At 47.1% G+C, this 19943-nt stretch overlaps 1 non-coding gene and 1 pseudogene across 1 annotated transcript; both read right to left on the bottom strand.

Annotated features, from left to right (window-relative positions):
- Positions 1-11405: 11405 nt before the first annotated feature.
- LOC144337609 (large ribosomal subunit protein eL8 pseudogene) lies at positions 11406-11805 on the bottom strand (annotated as a pseudogene).
- A 52-nt stretch (positions 11806-11857) lies between these two features.
- Positions 11858-11909, bottom strand: LOC144338920 (small nucleolar RNA SNORD36). Its single transcript, XR_013413312.1, has one exon. It is a non-coding gene; the product is annotated as a small nucleolar RNA SNORD36 (small nucleolar RNA).
- Positions 11910-19943: the final 8034 nt, after the last annotated feature.

The following is a 19943-nucleotide window of genomic DNA, read 5'->3' as shown; positions in this document are numbered from 1 at the left end:
TCGGAAGGCTGAGGCAGGAGAATGGCATGAACTCGGGAGGCGGAGCTTGCAGTGAGCCGAGATCGCGCCACTGCACTCCAGCCTGGGCAACAGAGCGACTCAAAAAAAAAAAAAAAAAAAAGAAATGTCCAAGATATTCAAGGGGCTTCTCTAGAGGAAACAACTTCACTTTCACTCTTGATTCTCTAGGGGAAATATAACTTCCGTTTCACTCTTGATTTTTAACTATTTTCACGTTATGAGTTGAGATAAACGGCCTTAGAGTTGATTCATCGAGGAGAGAGTGATGCTGCCTAGCATTCTGTGAAAGCTGGCTGTACTGAGCGAAATGCTAGGTCACTGCAGGGAAGGAAAGGGAAGAGAAGTGGGGAGGGAGAGGGGCAGGGAGAGGGACAGGGAGATTGGTTTCCTTTTACAAACCCAGCTGGTTTCCTCAGTAGTTGTGTGTGGTTTCCACCAAACCCACCTATCACTTAGTTAGGACTGCTAATTAGCGGGCAGAGATGAGGACTGCTGTCTGTAGCCCTAAGGATGGTTATTAACCAGGAGGCTGAGCTGGTGGTTGCAGCTGACACTGGAAATTTACCCGGCTCCGCCCCCCAGGAGATGTCCACCCCCATATCCTAGGCGGCTGTGGGCCACAGGCATTTCGTTCTCCAAAATCCTACATTCATCTGACTTCATTTAATATTTGCAGCCACATAAGAAGTAGAAACATGGCCGGGCGCGGTGGCTCAAGCCTGTAGTCCCAGCACTTTGGGAGGCCGAGACGGGCGGATCACGAGGTCAGGAGATCGAGACCATCCTGGCTAACCCAGTGAAACTGCGTCTCTACTAAAAAATACAAAAAACTAGCCGGGCGAGGTGGCGACAGAGCGAGACTCCGTCTAAAACAACAACAAAAAAAAGAAGTAGAAGCATAACTTAATTTCCAGATTCGAAGACTGAAGTTTGGACAGAAAAAATAACTTGCCCCGTGTCACCCAGCTGGCACACGGAGGAGCTGGGATTCAACATCAATGACTCCAGGACCACGGTCTGTCTCCATAAGACAAGTATGCCCACCTCGATTCTCCACCTGTCAGGCCTTCTCCGTTTTCCCACCTGCTAAATAAATCACACCTGGTTCCATCTCTCCTTCTTTCCTCCCCTAACCCATGATTCTTTGTTGTTGTTGTTGTTGTTGTTTTGGAAACAGAGTTTTGCTGTTGTCGCCCAGGCTGGAGTGCAGTGGCGCCATCTCGGCTCACTGCTACCTCTGCCTCCCAGGTTCAAGCGATTCTCCTGCCTCGGCCTCCCAAGTAGGTGGGATTACAGGCACGTGCCACCAAGCCCGGCTAATTTTTGTATTATTAGTAGAGATGGGGTTTCACCATGTTGGCCAGGGTGGTCTTCAACTCCTGACCTCAGGTGATCCTCCCGCCTCGGCCTCCCAAAATGCTGGGATGACAGGCGTGAGCCACTGCGCCCAGCCATATCCCATGACTCCGTAAAGCACTCTGTGGTTGTTTCTGGGTTATTTTCACTTCTTCAACTAGGAGGTAAGTTTTTTGGGGTCAAACAGCATGTTTTCTACTTTGTTTTCATCCTATCCCAAATTGCCTGGTACCAATCTGGGCACATAAGATGTGTTTGGTAGTTGATGAGCCAACAGGGAACCCACAAATGGCATTGTATTAGAAAACCACAGGCTTTGGGCCCGAGGAATGACCCTTCTCTTGTACAGTTCTATCCACGCCTCAACAGCCCTCTCATAGCTCGGTGGATCTCAGCTGAATGTCACTGAGCCAGAGCTTTCCCCGACCACCCAAGCCCAAGTGCTGTCCCTGGCTGTTCCTCCTCGGAGCATCTCTTTTTCCTCCTTCATTGGACTTACTACAACGTGTACTCATAGGCTCATTTGAGTATCTTCCTTATTTTCTCCACTAAAATGTGAACCCAGCTACTGGGGAGGCTGAGGCACGAGAATCGCTTGAACCCAGGAGGCGGAGGTTGCAGTGAGCCGAGATAGCGCCACTGCACTCCAGCCTAGGCAACAGAGCAAGACTCCATCTCAGAAAATAAAATAAAACTCTGGAATGCTATAAAAGAAACCAATAGTAATGGTTAAGGGTGGGACCTGGGCAGGTGGGGACAGAGGAGCAAGGGAACGTTGCAAACTTTCCAACTGTCTTGCTCCATGCCTAACACCAAGTAAATCTTTAGTAAATTCAGTAAATTAAGTACATCTGTTGATGGATTTGATTAACTAATGATCTTGAAACCAACACATTGGACAAGCAACAGGTTGCAAATGTGCGTTGAAGACGGATGAAAGCACACACTGAACAGGGCCTGCTCCAGTGAACCGTCATCTGCCTGTATCTTTCCTGTTCTAGTTCAAGACCAGTCTGGATACTTGGGCCTTGTTTGGTTTTGCTCCTCTTGGGAAATGTCAGTTCATTGGTCATTACAAGGATAATAGGAGTTACTTCCCAACTGCATGAAAAGTACGTAGAAAAAGCCTGGCACAGAGAGAGAAGCCAATGAGCAGCAGGAATGATGATCACAGGCAATCTTCCCTTCCGCCACCACTCACCTCAGATGACCTGGTGAGCCTTGTATCACAGGCTGGGTATTTCCCCCAGAATTCATATGTTGAAGCTCTAACCCACAGTACACAGAACGTGACTGTATTTGGAGAGAGGGCCTTCTCTCCAAATAGAAGGAGGTAATTAAGGTAAAAGGAGGCCATCAGTGTAGGTTCTAATACGATATGACTGGTCCTGATGAGAAGTGGAGATTAGGATACTGAAACACACAGAAAGAAGCCCGTGTGAGGACACAGAGGAGGGAGGTTGTCTGCAGCCAAGGAGACTGGCATCAGGAGAAAGCAGCCCTGCCAACACCTTGGCCTCCAACTTTCAGCTTCCAGAACTGGAGATCTGCCAGTCAGTGGCACTTTGTCATAGCAGCCCAAGTCGACTAGCACACCTTGCCTAGCCCTGCATTTCTCAAATATATGCAACTACAGAAGTTGTCTTGATTGTTTAGAGCCAAGCCCTGTGCTGCTACAAGGGCATAGGCTGAACCAACCACCTGTCAAGGAGTTTCCATGCAGAAGCAGATGAAGGAGACTTCACCCTAGGGCGAGACCCTTGACCCTGTCCCCAGGAATTCTCCAGCTACGCCTGGGGATGGAAGCTGCCTCCCTGACTACTCTTTTGCTGTTGTGAAGTGCTGGGGTCTCACTCTGTCACTCAGGTTGGAGTGCAGTGGTACCATTACAGCTCACTGCAGCCTCGAATTCCTGAGCTCAAGTGATCCTCCTGCCTAAGCCTCCTGATTAACTAGGACTGGAAGTGCACACTACCACACTGGCTAATTTCTTTGCTCTTTTGCAGAGATGAAGGTCTTGTTATGTTGCCCAGGCTGGTATCAGATTCCTGACCTCAAGCGATCCTCCCACCTCAGCCTCCCAAAGTGCCGGGATTACAGGTGTGAGCCACAGACCCGCTCCCCTGGCAGAGCTTTGAAAACGCATGCAGAGCTGTAGCAGCCGCGGCCCTGCCAGAGAGAGAAGCCCCCATTTTGGGGTTGTTGGGGAGCAGGCATCTGCCAGAGATTCCACCTGGTTCTGGCACGTCTCAGGCCAGCCTGGGCTTCGATTCCTTGGCCAACCCTCCTTCCTTTCTTGCTGAAGTAAATGAGATGTGGTTTATGATGTTTGCAGTTCAGACGGTCTTGACTAATATAGTCTCTATGGAGTCAGATCCTGATGTTCAGCTACTCTTGGTCAGTGGTTGCTGCCGGGGCTCTGGCCTGCCTCTCACTCCTGTAGTAGTGCAGGGCCCTGCAGGGTCACTCTGGGCCTCTGGGACAAGCCTCTAAGCAGAGTGGGTGGCTCTGCTGAGCAGCGTCTGCTGACACCAACCAGACCACTTCTTCCGATGGTGGTGACAGCTGCTCAGTTCTCACCAAGAGCCTGGGGCTCCCTCCCATGGGCTTTCCTGGCACCGTTTGCCGATGGTTATTTAAGCACATATCACAAGGGTGGGTGTGTATCTGTCTTAGGTTATGATCTGAGAGACCAAAATAGACATCCCTGGCCTGGTGCGATGGCTCATGCCTGTAATCCCAGCATTTTGGGAAGCCAAGGTGAGAGGATACCTTGAGCCTAGGAATTCAAGACCAGCCTGGGCAACATAGGGAGACCACACACACACATACATACACATACACACACACACACACACACACACATACACATACATACACACACATACACACACACACAAGCCAGGTGTGATGGTGCACGCCTGTAGTCCCAGCTATTTGGGAGGCTGATGTAGGAGGATTGAAACTAGGCCGCATAAAACTTAGAAACTAGGCCTCATAAAAAAAAAGAACTTAAAAAAAAATTAACACCAGGTGGCTCTGGATAGGGTCCCACCCTGCCTCGATAAGGTCCCACCCTGATAGGGTCCCACCCTGCCAATTCCGGGAAACAACCTCATGAGGTCCCACCCTGCCAATTCCGGGGGTCCCACCCTGCCTCGAAGTTCCCGGAATCAACAACTCCAGGAAAAAAACCTCATAAGGTCCTGCTCTAACCAATTAGAACAAGACACCTTGCTCAGGCCATAGACAGACCCAATTACCACGCGCCTAAAGCTTTGTTTGAATTTCACGCCCTAAGCTGTGTTTGAACTTGTGTTTGCCTATATAAACAGCCTGTAACAAGCAGTCGGGGTCCCAGGGCCAACTTAGAGCTTGGGACCCTAGCGCGCTAGTAATAAATAACTCTCTGCTGTGAATCTCGTTTCGGTGATCCTTCGTGGCGACCCCTGCCCAGGAGGGAATCGACAGTTCGGTTCCAACATTTGGTGCATTGGCCGGGAAGTGGGGTCGTCCGAGGACCCCCGACCCATCCAGCGGAGACCCATCTGGCCCGGGCCACGGACTGCTGACTGAACGGACCTACCAGGTACTTTCGTTTTGTTCTGTCTGTCTTGCCGGCTAACTCTGAACTCTGGGGAGTACTCCTTCTGAATTAAGTGGGGAAGGGGGACAGACGTGTCCGGCACCTTCCCACTTACGCCCCGGGGGATGCCCTGGCGGTAGTCTGGGAGAAGGCTGACGACTCAGTCAGCCTCCTTAAATCTGTAGGCAGGTCGCCCCTGCCGTCTGAGTATTTTATGATCTTGTGGCACCACTCTCTGGCCGCGCGGCTTCTCCTTACTTGTGGGGTCTTTGTTTTTGTTACTTTCGTTTTGTCCTTGTTATACGTGGATGAAATAAGACAGACGTTGACGACTCCTTTGTCTCTGACCCTGACTCACTTCCCTGACGTTCGGGCTCGAGCCCACAACCTCTCCATAGAAGCCCGTAAGGGACGATGGCGAAAATTCTGCTCGTCCGAGTGGCCTACCCTCCATGTTGGGTGGCCCCGGGACGGAACATTTGACCTCCCAATTATCTTACAGGTTAAAGCAACAGTGATGGATCCTGGGCCACACGGACACCCAGGCCAGGTGGCCTACATAATTACTTGGGAGGATCTGGTCCGAAACCCTCCCTCTTGGGTGAAACCCTTCCTCCATTCCCCTTCCCCACCCCAGTCTACCCTTCTTGCCTTAGAAGCCCCCCCCAAAAAAAATCGGAAACCAGACCCCCATAAGCCAGTCCTCCCAGATGAACCCCAGAGGGATCTCCTCCTTCTTGACCCCCTGCCTCCTCCACCTCAAAACCCCCTTCTGAGACCTCCACCTTACGCTTCACCCTTGCCCCCTGTCTTGTCCCCAGCTCTTTCCTCTACCGCCTCGGCCCCTACCCTTTCTCCAACTTCTCCCTCGGCCCCTCCCTCCACCCCGTCTCCTTCTCCAGCCCCGCCCAAACTCACCCCTCGGACGCCGCCACCGACACCTCCTCGTCTCCGCTTGCGGCGGACTAAGGACCCAGATGGCCCTTCCACTTGGCAATCCTCCCTTTTTCCCCTCCGTACCGTCAATCGCACGGTCCAGTACTGGCCCTTCTCTGCCTCTGACCTCTACAACTAGAAAACCCATAACCCTTCCTTTTCCCAAGACCCCCAGGCCCTAACCTCGTTAATAAAATCCATTCTCCTCACTCACCAGCCCACTTGGGATGATTGCCAGCAACTCTTGCAGGTCCTCCTAACCACTGAAGAAAGGCAGCAAGTCCTCCTGGAGGCCCGGAAAAATGTGCCAGGACCAGGAGGCCTCCCAACCCAACTTCCCAATAAAATAGACGAAGGATTTCCCCTCACCCGCCCAGACTGGGACTATGAAACGGCACCAGGTAAGGAGAGTCTCCAAATCTATCGCCAGGCTCTGTTGGCGGGTCTCAAAGGGGCAGGAAAGCGCCCCCAAAATTTGGCCAAGGTAAGGACCATAACTCAGGAAAGGGATGAAATCCCGGCAGCCTTCATGGAAAGGCTTCTGGAAGGGTTCCAAATGTATACCCCATTAGACCCAGAGGCCCTAGAACATAAGGCTACCGTAGCTATGGCATTCATAGACCAAGCTGCATTAGATATCAAAGGAAAACTCCAAAGACTAGATGGAATCCAAACCTATGGATTACAGGAATTGGTTAAGGAGGCAGAAAAAGTGTATAATAAGAGAGAAACCCCTGAGGAAAGGGAAGCCAGGTTAGCGAAGGAACAGATGGAGCGAGAGGATCGTAAGGACCGAGTGAGGGATAAGCATTTAACAAAAATCCTGGCGGCAGTTGTGAGAGAAAAAGGACCAGGGAGAGAGGGAGAGAAGCGGAGGCGGCCGGCTGGCCCCCGTGTCTTCGCATCATGGCAGCCACCGCTATGCTGGTCAAGGACTCTGCTAAGTTAACCCTTGGGCAGCCACTAACTATTACCCCACATGCTCTAGAGGCCATAGTGCGGCAGCCCCCGGACCGGTGGATAACCAACGCACGCCTAACCCACTACCAGGCCCTCCTACTGGACACGGACCACGTCCAGTTTGGCCCTCCGGTCACCCTAAACCCTGCTACGCTGCTGCCGGTACCAGAAGACCAACCAAGCCCACACGATTGTCGGCAAGTACTGGCTGAGACCCATAGAACACGGGAAGACCTTAAAGACCAAGAACTCCCAGACGCGGATCACACCTGGTACACAGACGGCAGCAGTTACCTTGAATCAGGTACCCGGAGGGCGGGAGCGGCGTTAGTAGATAGCCACAACACCATTTAAGCACAATCACTACCTCCTGGCACGTCTGCACAGAAGGCTGAGTTAATAGCACTAACCAAGGCCCTAGAGCTGTCCAAGGGAAAGAAAGCTAACATTTATACTGATAGCCGGTATGCCTTTGCAACGGCTCATACTCATGGAAGTATCTATGAAAGAAGAGGTCTCCTAACCTCAGAAGGAAAGGAAATCAAGAACAAAGTTGAAATAATTGCCTTATTAAAAGCCCTTTTTCTTCCTCAAGAAGTGGCTATAATTCACTGCCCCGGGCATCAGAAAGGACAGGATCCAGTCGCAGTAGGAAACAGACAGGCTGACCAAGTGGCCAGGCAAGCCGCCATGGCGGAAGTACTGACCCTAGCCACAGAACCTGACGAAACCAGCCACATAACTATTGAACATACTTATACCCCAGAAGACCAGGAAGAAGCAAAAGCCATAGGGGCTATAGAAAACAAAGACACTAAAAACTGGGAAAAAGGAAGAAAAATAGTCCTTCCCCAAAAGGAGGCCCTGGCAATGATCCAGCAGATGCATGCCTGGACACACTTGAGTAATCGAAAGCTAAAATTACTGATTGAAAAAACTGACTTTCTAATCCCAAAGGCAAGTACCCTCGTAGAACAAGTGACATCTGCCTGTAAGGTCTGTCAGCAGGTAAACGCTGGGGCTACCCGAGTGCCAGAAAGGAAACAAACTCGTGGTAATCGCCCAGGAGTCTATTGGGAAATAGACTTCACTGAAGTAAAACCTCACTATGCTGGATATAAGTACTTACTAGTGTTTATAGATATCTTTTCAGGATGGGTAGAAGCCTACCCCACCCGGCAAGAAACGGCACACATAGTAGCCAAGAAAATTCTGGAAGAAATCTTTCCTAGATTCAGACTTCCTAAGGTAATTAGGTCAGATAACGGGCCGGCCTCCGTTTCTCAGGTAAGTCAGGGGCTCGCCAGGATATTGGGGATTAATTGGAAATTACATTGTGCCTATAGACCCCAGAGCTCAGGACAGGTAAAAAGAATGAATAGAACAATAAAAAAGACCCTTACTAAATTGACCTTAGAGACTGGTTTAAAAGATTGGAGACGCCTCCTATCCTTAGCTCTGTTAAGGGCCCGAAATACGCCTAACCGTTTTAGGCTCACTCCATATGAAATCCTCTACGGAGGACCTCCCCCTTTGTCAACCTTGCTTAACTCCTTCTCCCCCTCCGATCCTAAAACTGACCTACAGGCTCGGCTAAAAGGACTCCAGGCAGTACAGGCCCAAATCTGGGCCCACTTGGCAGAACTGTACCAACCAGGACATCCACAGACCAGTCACCCCTTCCAGGTGGGAGACTCTGTCTACGTTAGACGGCACTGCACTCAAGGACTAGAGCCTCGGTGGAAAGGACTCTACATTGTTCTCCTGACCACGCCCACAGCCATAAAGGTTGACGGAATCTCCACTTGGATCCACGCATCCCACGCCAAGGCTGCTCCAGAGACGTCTGGACCAACACCACTTGAGACATGGAAACTCCGACGCTCCGCGGACCCGCTCAAGATAAGACTCTCTCGTATCTAACTCCTTGCTTATTGTTTGCCCTTCTTCCCTGCGCCGTCTCTAGTGTAGTTTTTGACGCTAACCCCCACCAGCCATTTAGCCTGACCTGACAGATAATTAATTTTAATAATCAAGAGGTCTTAAATAAGACCTCCGAGAATGCTCCTATAAAGACTTGGTTTCCAGACCTCTATTTCAACCTAAAAAAAAAAAAAATAGCAGGAAAGATAAAAAACACAGGCCCTTGGTTTACTGGTCCCACAGGAGTCCTATTAAGGACTCCTCAGGATGGACAAGAATGGAAAGGACAGGCTAGAAAGGTGTCCATCAGCCAGAACAGGTTTTATGCCTATCCCGGATTCAGGACAGGACAAATAAGAAAAACTTGTGAAAATCTGACTCACTTGTATTGCAAAAGCTGGTCCTGTGTGACTACTAATAATAGAAAGTAAAAATAGGCCACAAAACCTTGGTATATAACCATATCCTTTGTCCAGCCCTGTACCACAACCCGATATTTGGAAAATTGCAACCTGGTTCGCATCAAGTTTGAAGATGCGGCAAAATCTGATAACAGATAGATAACAACAAGGTTAATATAAGGTCTCTATTTATACCAGCACAACCCGCCTAAAATTCCCCTCCAAATCAGACTATTAGTCAATCCAGACACTGCCCCTGTTGCAGTAAGGCCAAACCAGGTTTTATTAGAAGCTAGGAAGCCCCCGGTTTCCATATCAGAGAAGCCCCAACTAAAAGCTCCTCAAAGCACCTCCCCGCCCTTAATCTCCCTCACCCTCGCCGACATGTTAGGAATTAAGGTAGCGGCTAGAGTTAAGACCGGGACAGCAGCCCTAGTGCATGGTAACCATCATCTGCAACAACTTAGAGTAGCCATAGATGAAGACCTTAGAGCCATAGAACAATCTATCACAAAACTTGAAGAGTCCTTGACTTCTCTGTTTGAAGTTGTATTACAAAACCGACAAGGACTAGAAATTGTCTTTCTGAAAGAGGGCGGGCTCTGTGCAGCCCTGAAAGAGCAATGTTGTTTTTATGCAGATCATTCAGGAATAGTTAAAGATTCTATGGCAAAACTAAGAAAAAGATTAGACAAGAGAAAAAAAGAGAGAAAATCTCAACAAAGTTAGTTTAAAAATTGGTACAACCAATCCCCTTGGCTTAGCACCCTAATCTCCACCATCTTAGGACCCCTCATCCTGCTCACGCTCATCCTGACTTTCGGGCCATGCATACTCAACCGCTTACTCACCCTTATTAAAAATAGATTAAACATAGTACATGCTATGGTTCTGACCCAACAATACCAGACCCTCAGGACTGTAGAAGAGGCTCAAGATTGAGCCTCTGACACAAAAAGAGGAGGGAATGAAACTAGGCCGCATAAAACTTAGAAACTAGGCCTCATAAAAAAAAGAACTTAAAAAAAATTAACACCAGGTGGCTCTGGATAGGGTCCCACCCTGCCTCGATAAGGTCCCACCCTGATAGGGTCCCACCCTGCCAATTCCGGGAAACAACCTCATGAGGTCCCACCCTGCCAATTCCGGGGGTCCCACCCTGCCTCAAAGTTCCCGGAATCAACAACTCCAGGAAAAAAACCTCATAAGGTCCTGCTCTAACCAATTAGAACAAGACACCTTGCTCAGGCCATAGACAGACCCAATTACCACGTGCCTAAAGCTTTGTTTGAATTTCGCGCCCTAAGCTGTGTTTGAACTTGTGTTTGCCTATATAAACAGCCTGTAACAAGCAGTCGGGGTCCCAGGGCCAACTTAGAGCTTGGGACCCTAGCGCGCTAGTAATAAATAACTCTCTGCTGTGAATCTCGTTTCGGTGATCCTTCGTGGCGACCCCTGCCCAGGAGGGAATCGACAGTTCGGTTCCAACAGGATCACTTGAACCCAGGAGGTCAAGGCTGCAGTGAGCCATGATCACACCACTACAGTCCAGCATGGGTGACAGAGCAAGACCCTATCTCGAAAACAAAACAAAACAAAACAGCAAAATAGACACTCCTTTATCAACTAAGACAGACCCTAAGGTTAAGGAGCCAAAACTTACCGACAGGTGGACTCAAAGTTTGGCAGCCATGGCAACTTCTTAAATTCCTACAGGAAAAACCACACTCTTGATAAACTCCCTAACAATAGGAGCTAACCAGCAAATTATCCTAACTCTGATTTACAACCCAGACCACTAAAACTTCGACTGGACAGAGGACCATCTTACACACGCTCTTTCCTGACAAGCAACTGCACACCTCCAGCCAGTTGCAGTCAGATCTAGAGACTGCACACAAACTGTCTGTGTCCTCTAGGTTACCTTTGACATAAAGAGCCCAATTCCACCTCATTTTAATCTAGGCCTCCCACAAAGTGAACATGGGATGTATGTTACATATGTGTTTACTTATTGCACACACACTGAGCTCCCCTCATAAATATGTATCGATTTTGCCCCAGACTTGCTGAATATGCATGACTCTATTGTGTAACACAGACCCTGTGAAGCGTAACACCCATCCTGCCCTTTCCTTCTTTGAAGAGAGAGCACCTTCAGTCCCAGCTGGAGACCATCGCTTCCTGGTTTGCAAATTAATGTCAACCAACAAAGCTCTCCCTTTTTTTTTTTTTTGAAGGAAAATTTGAATTTTAATTATTTTTATGTACAGAAAACTCAACAGTGTACATTTAACCCAGCTTAGTGGCAAGTTCTTTAGCCTTTGCCTTTTCGAGCTTGGCGATACGAGCCACAGACTTGGGACCCAGGACATTGCCGCCCCAGTGACGGCGGATCTCATCGTATCTGTCGTTGTAATTGGTCCTGATAGCTTCCACCAGCTTAGCCAAAGCGCCTTTGTCTTCCGAGTTCACCTGTGTGAAGGCGACAGTGGTGCAGGTCTTCCTGTGGACTAGACGGCCCAGTCTGGCCTTCCCCTTGATAATGCAGTAAGGGACCCCCATTTTACGACACAGGGCAGGCAAGAAGACAACCAGCTGGAAGAAAGCATTAGCTGAAGAGTGTATTTTGACCAAAAGCAGTAAATTTCAGAGTTCGCTTGGTGGCAATTGCTCAGGGTTAAAAAGCTCATGGATTTGCACTTCAAGGTTGAATTCAGTGAGAGCTGGAGTCCCAGCTGGAGACCATCGCTTCCTGGTTTGCAAATTAATGTCAACCAACAAAGCTCTCCCTTTTTTTTTTTTTTTTTTTTTTTTTGAGATGGAGTCTTGCTCTTGTCACCCAGGCTGGAGTGTAGTGGCTTGGTATTGGCTCACTGAAACCCCCACCTCATAGGTTCAAGCAATTCTCCTGCCTCAGCCTCCCAAGTAGCTGGGACTACAGGCGCCTGCCACCATGCCTGGCTAATTTTTGTATTTTTAGGAGTGACGGGGTTTCGTCATGTTGGCCAGGCTAGTCTCGAATTCCTGACCTCAGGTGATCTGCGGGCCTTGGCCTCCCAAAGGGCTGGGATTACAGGCGTGAGCCACTGTGCCCGGCCAGCATTGACTCTTCTACAGCTTGCTGTTGCAGAGTCAAAAAGGATCCAGACCAAGATCCAACCTCCACAGCAGCTCAGAGTTAAAATGCCATTACTCGAGCAGCACTTACTGGAGCGGAACAGAACTGGCTGCTCACTGGCCCTTGGCCTCGCTGCCCTTGCTGGGGGGAGACCAGAGTCCAGAGCCTGGCTGCATATTGAAGGATGCCAGCCAGACAGGGCAGCAGGGGAATTGCAGTTCATAAGGTCATCAGCTCCAGGGGCCACTATTATAGCCATGGAATTGGCTGTGATCTCATCCCAGGTTGGCGGAAGCGGTGGGTCCTCACTGGGCTTTTTGGGCCACGTTGCCCAGTGGCTCAGAGCTAGACATGAGGCTTTCTGGGCCAGCTCTGACCTCAGTTAGCTGTGTGCCTTTAGGGAAGGTCCCTAACCCTGAGCTTCGTTTAATCGTCTGTTAGGGAGAACAATAATTATACATTAATAAAGACATGTTTAGGGATGAACAAAATACTGTGTGTTAAAATGTTTAATTCTAACACCTTAAAAATGGTTGTTTTTGGTTCGTTTGCTCGTTTGGTTGGCTTAACTCCAATCTGTGGTCCTCCTCCCCCTGTACCTCTTATGGTCTGACCTCCTTAGGTTTCTCCAAAACCTGCTCGCTCTCATTCCTCGCAGCTCACACAGGATGTGCTATCTGAACCCCTACTTTTCTGTGTTCATTCTTTTTCTTTTACATTCCTAGTTCCTCCTGGGCCCTTGAGGCCTCCCTAATTGTATACTTCCTTCTTTCCATCTTAATCGTGTGATTCTCAGTCCTGGAGCTGGGAAATTGTGCACCTAGTAAGTGACTGCTCATTTCAGGGCCATGCATGGCTGAGTCACTTGTGTTTTTTGTTTGTTTGTTTGTGTTTTTGATACGGAGTCTCACTCTGCTGCCCAGGCTGCAGTGCAGTGGCGTGATCTCGGCTCACTGCAACCTCTGCCTCCCGGGTTCAAGGGATTTTCCTGCCTCAGCCTACTAAGTAGATGGGATTACAGGCACACACCACCATGCCTGGCTAATTTTTGTATTTTTAGTAGAGACGGGGTTCCACCATGTTGGCCAGGACGGTCTCGAACTACTGACCTCAAGTGATCAACCACCTCGGCCTCCCAAAGCGCTGGGATTACAGGCATGAGCCACTACGCCCGGCCTAATTTTTGTATTTTTAGTAGAGATAGGGTTTGCTATGTTGGCCAGGCTGGTCTCGAACCCCTGACCTCAGGTGATCTGCCCACTTGGCCTCCCAGAGTGCTGGCATTACAGGCCTGAGCCACCGCGCCCAGCCTCAAGTCAGTTGTTGGTCGCCCAGCCCCAAGTCAAAGGGGAGAGACATAAAGAGCGAGACAGACCAGCATCTACCTGTCAGCGTTAATGTAAGAACAGCTCAAGGTCTTCCATCGCCACCGTTAAACTGTCGGGATCAGCACCATTCATGGCTCCCAATTGGTGGGCTCTCATGTTCCAGAGGTAGGGCTAGGCACTTACATGCATTATTTTAATATTTCATTTTCACAGTAGCTCTGTGAGGTTGATGGCCTAGTCTGGACAGGAAGAGCTGTGGGTATCGACAAGGCTGTGCTTACAGTACCTCAGTGAAGCACAGCACTTGTGCATCCCAGCAAAACTCAGAGCGACCCATTTCTCACCTCAGTAGCTGGCATCTGTGCGCCAGCGGCCTGCCTCCTTCTCTGGGGCCCCAGTTTGCTCCCGAAACTCACCCAGCTTGCTGACAGGGGACTGTGCAGGCTGCTGCTGTAATCTGGTGGTGGCCTCTCATCAGACTGCCACAGACGATCGCCCTGAGGCTTGGATGTGGAGGTTGTCCAAGCAGAAGGCTGGCAATATTCCCACAGCCCAGACGTGCTGAGGCAGCATACATGAGTCAGGCCGTGGCTGCTGCAGCCACGTTGTGGCTTTGTGCTGTGGTCGTGTGCGGAGCAGAGCAGCCACTCACCCATCCACTGACTCTCCAAATTGCTTCTTAGCACCTATAATTCCAGTTCTCCTGGGAAAAGCCCTGCAAGACCCAGGCTTTCCCCAACCCTGTTCTGCTGATTCCTTTTGGTCGATTTCCCAGTATGAGATCCAGTATTATTCCTTTTGAAATTGCATTCCCTGCTGTTTTCCCACATTGAGAGCTCAACTAAGAGGCACTTTGTTAAGAATCTGCTTCTAGGTGCTCTTGGACCAAGTTTAAGTTCTCTGTCCACTCTAGCAGGGCCCGTCTACTCCCAGGGCATCTGTCTGAAGCGGGGCCTCCTGGCCAAATCCTACCAGCCAAGACCTGGATCTCCCAGAGCTCAGAAAGCTCCCACTTGCAGGACCCCTTGGCTTGCCTTCCTGCCTCCTTTCTCTCCCTTTGTCCCCTAGTCTCCAGATGAGAAGACACAGGATGACTCTTGTCCCAAGAAGGCCTTTACTTGCGCTGTGGGCACAGAGGTCTTTCTTCCCTCTCTAAACACAAAGCAGTCACTGTGCTCTGCCTTGCAGAGGAAAAATGCAAATGGTGCTCTGGGTGTGGCCAAGTTCCTTGGGCCTCAAGTGCTGGCCTGCATTCTTTATGGGGTAGCCTTTGTTTTCCCTTCCTGCAGGCTGGGCCTGAACTCTGAAGATTACTTAAAACTCATACTATGCCAGGACATGGACATCACAATAAACTAGGTAAAGAGTGTCAACTCAAAGACTATTTAAGATTAATTGCTACACAAGAAAACTTGAAATGCTCTGAAAGCTTTTGAACCATAAATGAAAGAAAAGTTCATCACCATGTCCTGAAGCTTGAAAACAACCCTAAGAATCTACAAGACTAACAATGAGTTGCAAAGCTGAAACCAACTCTCCTGAACTTTAATAACAAAAACAAGGCGTGATCAATTGTGCGAGAGGAAAGAATTATCTCTCTATTCCCTCTACAGAAATATATTATTGCAGAATTATTCTTTTTGTTGTCATTTGTTTCATTTTTAATTTTTATTTTTAGAGACAGGGTCTCGTTTGTTTGTCCAGGCTGGAGTGCCGTGGCATGATTATTGCTCACTACAGCCTCGAACTCAGGGGCTGGAGTGATCCTCCAACCTCAGCCTCCCAAGTAGCTAGGACTATAGGTGTGCAGAATCATTCTTATATGAAGAGGGGTATACAGCCAAAAAATGCAGAGGTACTTCGGGCAATTACTAAGCAAAAACATAGCATTATTCTTCTGAGTTTTGTGATATTTGTAGTATTGGTCTTCTAAAACTTTGTAATTTGTTCCAAATAAATTTCTTGTTCTAAATAAATATTCACTTTAGTATTAAATTTTGTATATGTAACTTTATTTTTTCTTTCTTTTTTTTTAAAAATTCTTTTTTATTATTATACTTTAAGTTCTAGGGTACATGTGCACAACGTGCAGGTTTGTTACATATGTATACATGTGCCATGTTGGTGTGCTGCACCCATTAACTCGTCATTTACATTAGGTATATCTCCTAATGCTATCCCTCCCCACTCCCCCACCTCATGACAGGCCCTGGTGTATGATGTTCCCTTTCCTGGGTCCAAGTGATCTCATTGTGCAATTCCCACCTGTGAGTGAGAACATGCAGTATTTGGTTTTCTGTTCTTGCGATAGTTTGCTGAGAATGATGGTTTCCAGCTGCATCCATGGCCCTACAAAGGACACGAACTCATCCTTTTTTATGGCTGCATAGTATTCCATGGTGCATATGTACCACACTTTCTTAATCCAGTCTATCATTGATGGACATTTGGGTTGGTTCCAAGTCTTTGCTTTCTGAATAGTTCCGTGATAAACATATGTGTGCATGTGTCTTTATAGCAGCATGATTTACAATCCTTTGGGTATACACCCAGTGATGGGATGGCTGGGTCAAATGGTATTTCTAGTTCTAGATCCTTGAGGAATCGCCACCCTCTCTTCTGCAATGGTTGAACTAGTTTACAGTCCCACCAACAGTGTAAAAGAGTTCCTATTTCTCCACATCCTCTCCAGCACCTGTTGTTTCCTGACTTTTTAATGATCGCCATTCTAACTGGTGTGAGATGGTATCTCATTGTGGTTTTGATTTGCATTTCTCTGATGGTGAGTGATGATGAGCATTTTTCATGTGTCTGTTGGCTGCATAAATGTCTTCTTTTGAGAAGTTTCTGTTCATATCCTTTTTAATGGGGTTGTTTGTTTTTTTTCTTGTAAATTTGTTTGAGTTCTTTGTAGGTTCTGGATATTAGCCCTTTGTCAGATGTGTAGGTAGATTGCAAAAATTTTCTCCCATTCTGTAGGTTGCTTGTTCACTCTGATGGTAGTTTCTTTTGCTGTGCAGAAGCTCTTTAGTTTAATTAGATCCCATTTGTCAATTTTGACTTTTGTTGCCATTGCTTTTGGTGTTTTAGACATGAAGATCTTGTGCATGCCTATGTCCTGAATGGTATTGCCTAGGTTTTCTTCTAGGGTTTTTATGGTTTTAGGTCTAACATTTAAGTCTCTTATCCATCTTGAATTAATTTTTGTGTAAGGTGTAAGAAAGGGATCCAGTTTCAGCTTTCTACATATGGTTAGCCAGTTTTCCCAGCACCATTTATTAAATAGGGAATCCTTTACCCATTTCTTGTTTTTGTCAGGATTGTCAAAGATCAGACAGTTGTAGATGTGTGGTATTATTTCTGAGGGCTCTGTTCTGTTCCATTGGTCTATATCTCTGTTTTAGTACCAGTACCATGCTGTTTTGGTTACTGTAGCCTTGTAGTATAGTTTGAAGTCAGGTAGCATGATGCCTCCAGCTTTGTTCTTTTGGCTTAGAATTGTCTTGGCAATGAGGGCTCTTTTTTGGTTCCATATGAAGTTTAAAGTAGTTTTTTCCAACTCTGTGAAAAAAAGTCATTGGTAGCTTGATGGGGATGGCATTGAATCTATAAATTACCTTAGGCAGCATGGCCGTTTTCACGATATTGATTCTTCCTATCCATGAGCATGGAATGTTCTGCCATTTGTTTCTTTCCTTAAAGAGGATCTCCAGTATTGAATAAGGTTGCAGGTCCCACAAAAACTGGATCTGGCCCGGTCTCTGGAACTGCTTTCTCAGCACTACTTTCAACGTATCCCTCACCTTCATTCCTTTTACCCTGCCCTGGAGCCATAGGTAAAGCCTTTCTTGCATAGTTCACCAAAGCCTGGAGATTTCAACCACTATCAATGGCTATACATGTTGTGTGCCCAGGGACACCCATGGTGCAATCATAATAGCTAATTTTCCCTGCAGTGCATGAATCTTATACTACTGAAAGCAAGATCTGGTCAGTTCTCAGTCCCTTCGATGTAATGAAATTGTGTGGGTGCAACTAGCCACGTCTTCTTGCATGAGCTCCTTGAAACACTGCCTTTTCTGGAGATGAAAATAGGAACCTATTAGGAAGAACATTGAACATTATCAGACAGCTTAAATGCCTTTGCAAGAACTCCTGGAAAGAACTGGATTTAATTTTCCCCTCTGAAACTTGAGAAAACCACTCACTGTGACTTCCTGGAGAAGGGAATGATGTTGTTTTTTTGGGGTGAGGGGAACAGAGTCTTGCTATATCGCCCAGGCTGGAGTGCAATGGCTTGATCTCAGCTCACTGCAATATTTGCCTCCTGAGTTCAAGTGATTCTTCTGCCTCAGTCTCCTGAGTAGCTGGGATTACAGGTGCACACCACCACGCCTAGCTCATTTTTTTACTTTTAGTAGAGAGGGTGTTCCACCATTTTGGCCAGGTTGGTCTCAAACTCATGACCTCGTGATCTACCCACCTCGGCCTCCCAAAGTGCTGGGATTACAGGCGTGAGCCACCACGCCCAGCTGAGGGTATGATGTTAACATGCTTCTTAAGATTCATTTATAGCAACAATTTCATTCTGTTTCCAGGCGAATAGGAAATAGTCTATGTTCTTGACCTTGTAGACTAAATTTCCTTTTTTACCGCAGATCCACTTAATACCAAAGTTTTAATGAAATTATTGAATCATTAAGAGAGCATTTCTGAGCAGCTCTAGGAAGGTTATACTACCTGCCTGTTTGCTTAGGTACTAGTTAGGGATTGTCCTAGATTTGGAGTTTATTATGAAGAATCCCACTGGAACTACTTGCTTGAATTAAAATTTGATTTTTATCTTATGACTGGAGGGATGTAAACAGTCTAAGACAGATTTATGGTGATAGTTGCACAACTTGGTGAAGTTACTGAAAATCACTGACTTATACACTTTGAAATGAGTGAACTTTTATTCGATAATGTTTTTTAAAAATCTGATATGCTTAATGCTCTTTCAATTTAGGAATTACAAACATGAGAGCAAAAAATAGGCATAAAATTCATGTATATCTTACAAAAAGTACAATTTGTTAGTTAAAATAGGAACTTTTAAAACACTCCTGGCTTTTACACAAGAATAATCTTAGCTTGTAAAACTCTACTTATCACTTATGCTATCTTACCTACTCCTTGAATCTCAGCACTCCTAAAACCTTTGAAACTCTTAGCATTCAAATTTTAAGATTGTGACTTAAACCAAAAAGCTCACAAAAAATGTAGACTTTGTCCTGAGTGGCTAAGAACAAACATTCCAGCCAGTGAATCAGTTGTTCATTCAATAATGAATCCAACACCTAACACGTGCTGATCTTGAAAGTGAAGAGGTAACTGTGTGTTTCTAACACTTTAGGTTTGGTGGAGCAGGACTTGTCATTGCCTAGAGCAAACAAAAAGTCTTTTATGGGCAGAATTCAGAGACTGAGAGCCACATGACACTAAGTTTTCAAAGCTTGAATTTTTAGAATTCTACTGTAACTGCTGAGGTGGTTTCCTCTAACAATGTACAACTATGAATATAAATAAGTCCAGCCTGATGATGGGATTCTCTGCTGTTAGGTCAAGCTTTCCATTTTTTAAGGGGCCTGCCCTCCTTAGTTGACTGACATTCCTTCTGGCTAGTGTGTTTTTTCTGGGGGCCTCTATTAATATTCTAGATTGAGCAGGCTATGGCTGGTTATATGGTTCCTAATGATAATTTATTTCTATAGCTGGAATCAGCAGAACCAAACAGTACAAAGTGTTCCTTCCCAGGGAAATACTAGCATGGATTTGGTTGTTGAAACCAGCTACTTGCCACCTTGGAAATTCGAGTCCTCTGAAGCGGAACACAGACAGACAGGTTTTATTGGGCAGGAAGTATGGGAGGGGTCTGTTCGCTCATTTCAAGTACACAAGTCATTGATTTTTAGTAAATTCACCAAGTCCTGCAACTATCACCATAAATGTGTGTTAAACTGTTTTCATCCTTCCAGTCATAAATTACAAATCAGATCTTAATTCAAGCAGGTAGCCCCAGTGGGATTTTCTCTAATAAACTCTGGGAGGGGTATCCCGCATGCTGCTGTCAGTGGAACTGGAGGAGCTTCACACTGGGGGTTCCTGGAGTCCTGAGCAGTATAGAGGCAGGGTAGGAGGTTTGGAACTGCAAGAGATGCCTGTTGGTAGCCTGATCTCAGAGACCAGACAAGTTGCAAAACAGGAATTCCATCTTTAGCTTGCCTTCTTTTCACTCCCTAAACATTTAAAAGGAAGTAGGAAAGAATTCC

The sequence above is a fragment of the Macaca mulatta genome, chromosome 1 (assembly GCF_049350105.2).
Source record: "Macaca mulatta isolate MMU2019108-1 chromosome 1, T2T-MMU8v2.0, whole genome shotgun sequence".
NCBI classification, from domain to species: domain Eukaryota; kingdom Metazoa; phylum Chordata; class Mammalia; order Primates; family Cercopithecidae; genus Macaca; species Macaca mulatta.
The sequence above is the reverse complement of the archived record's forward strand: the minus strand, read 5'-3'. Positions and strand labels throughout refer to the sequence as shown.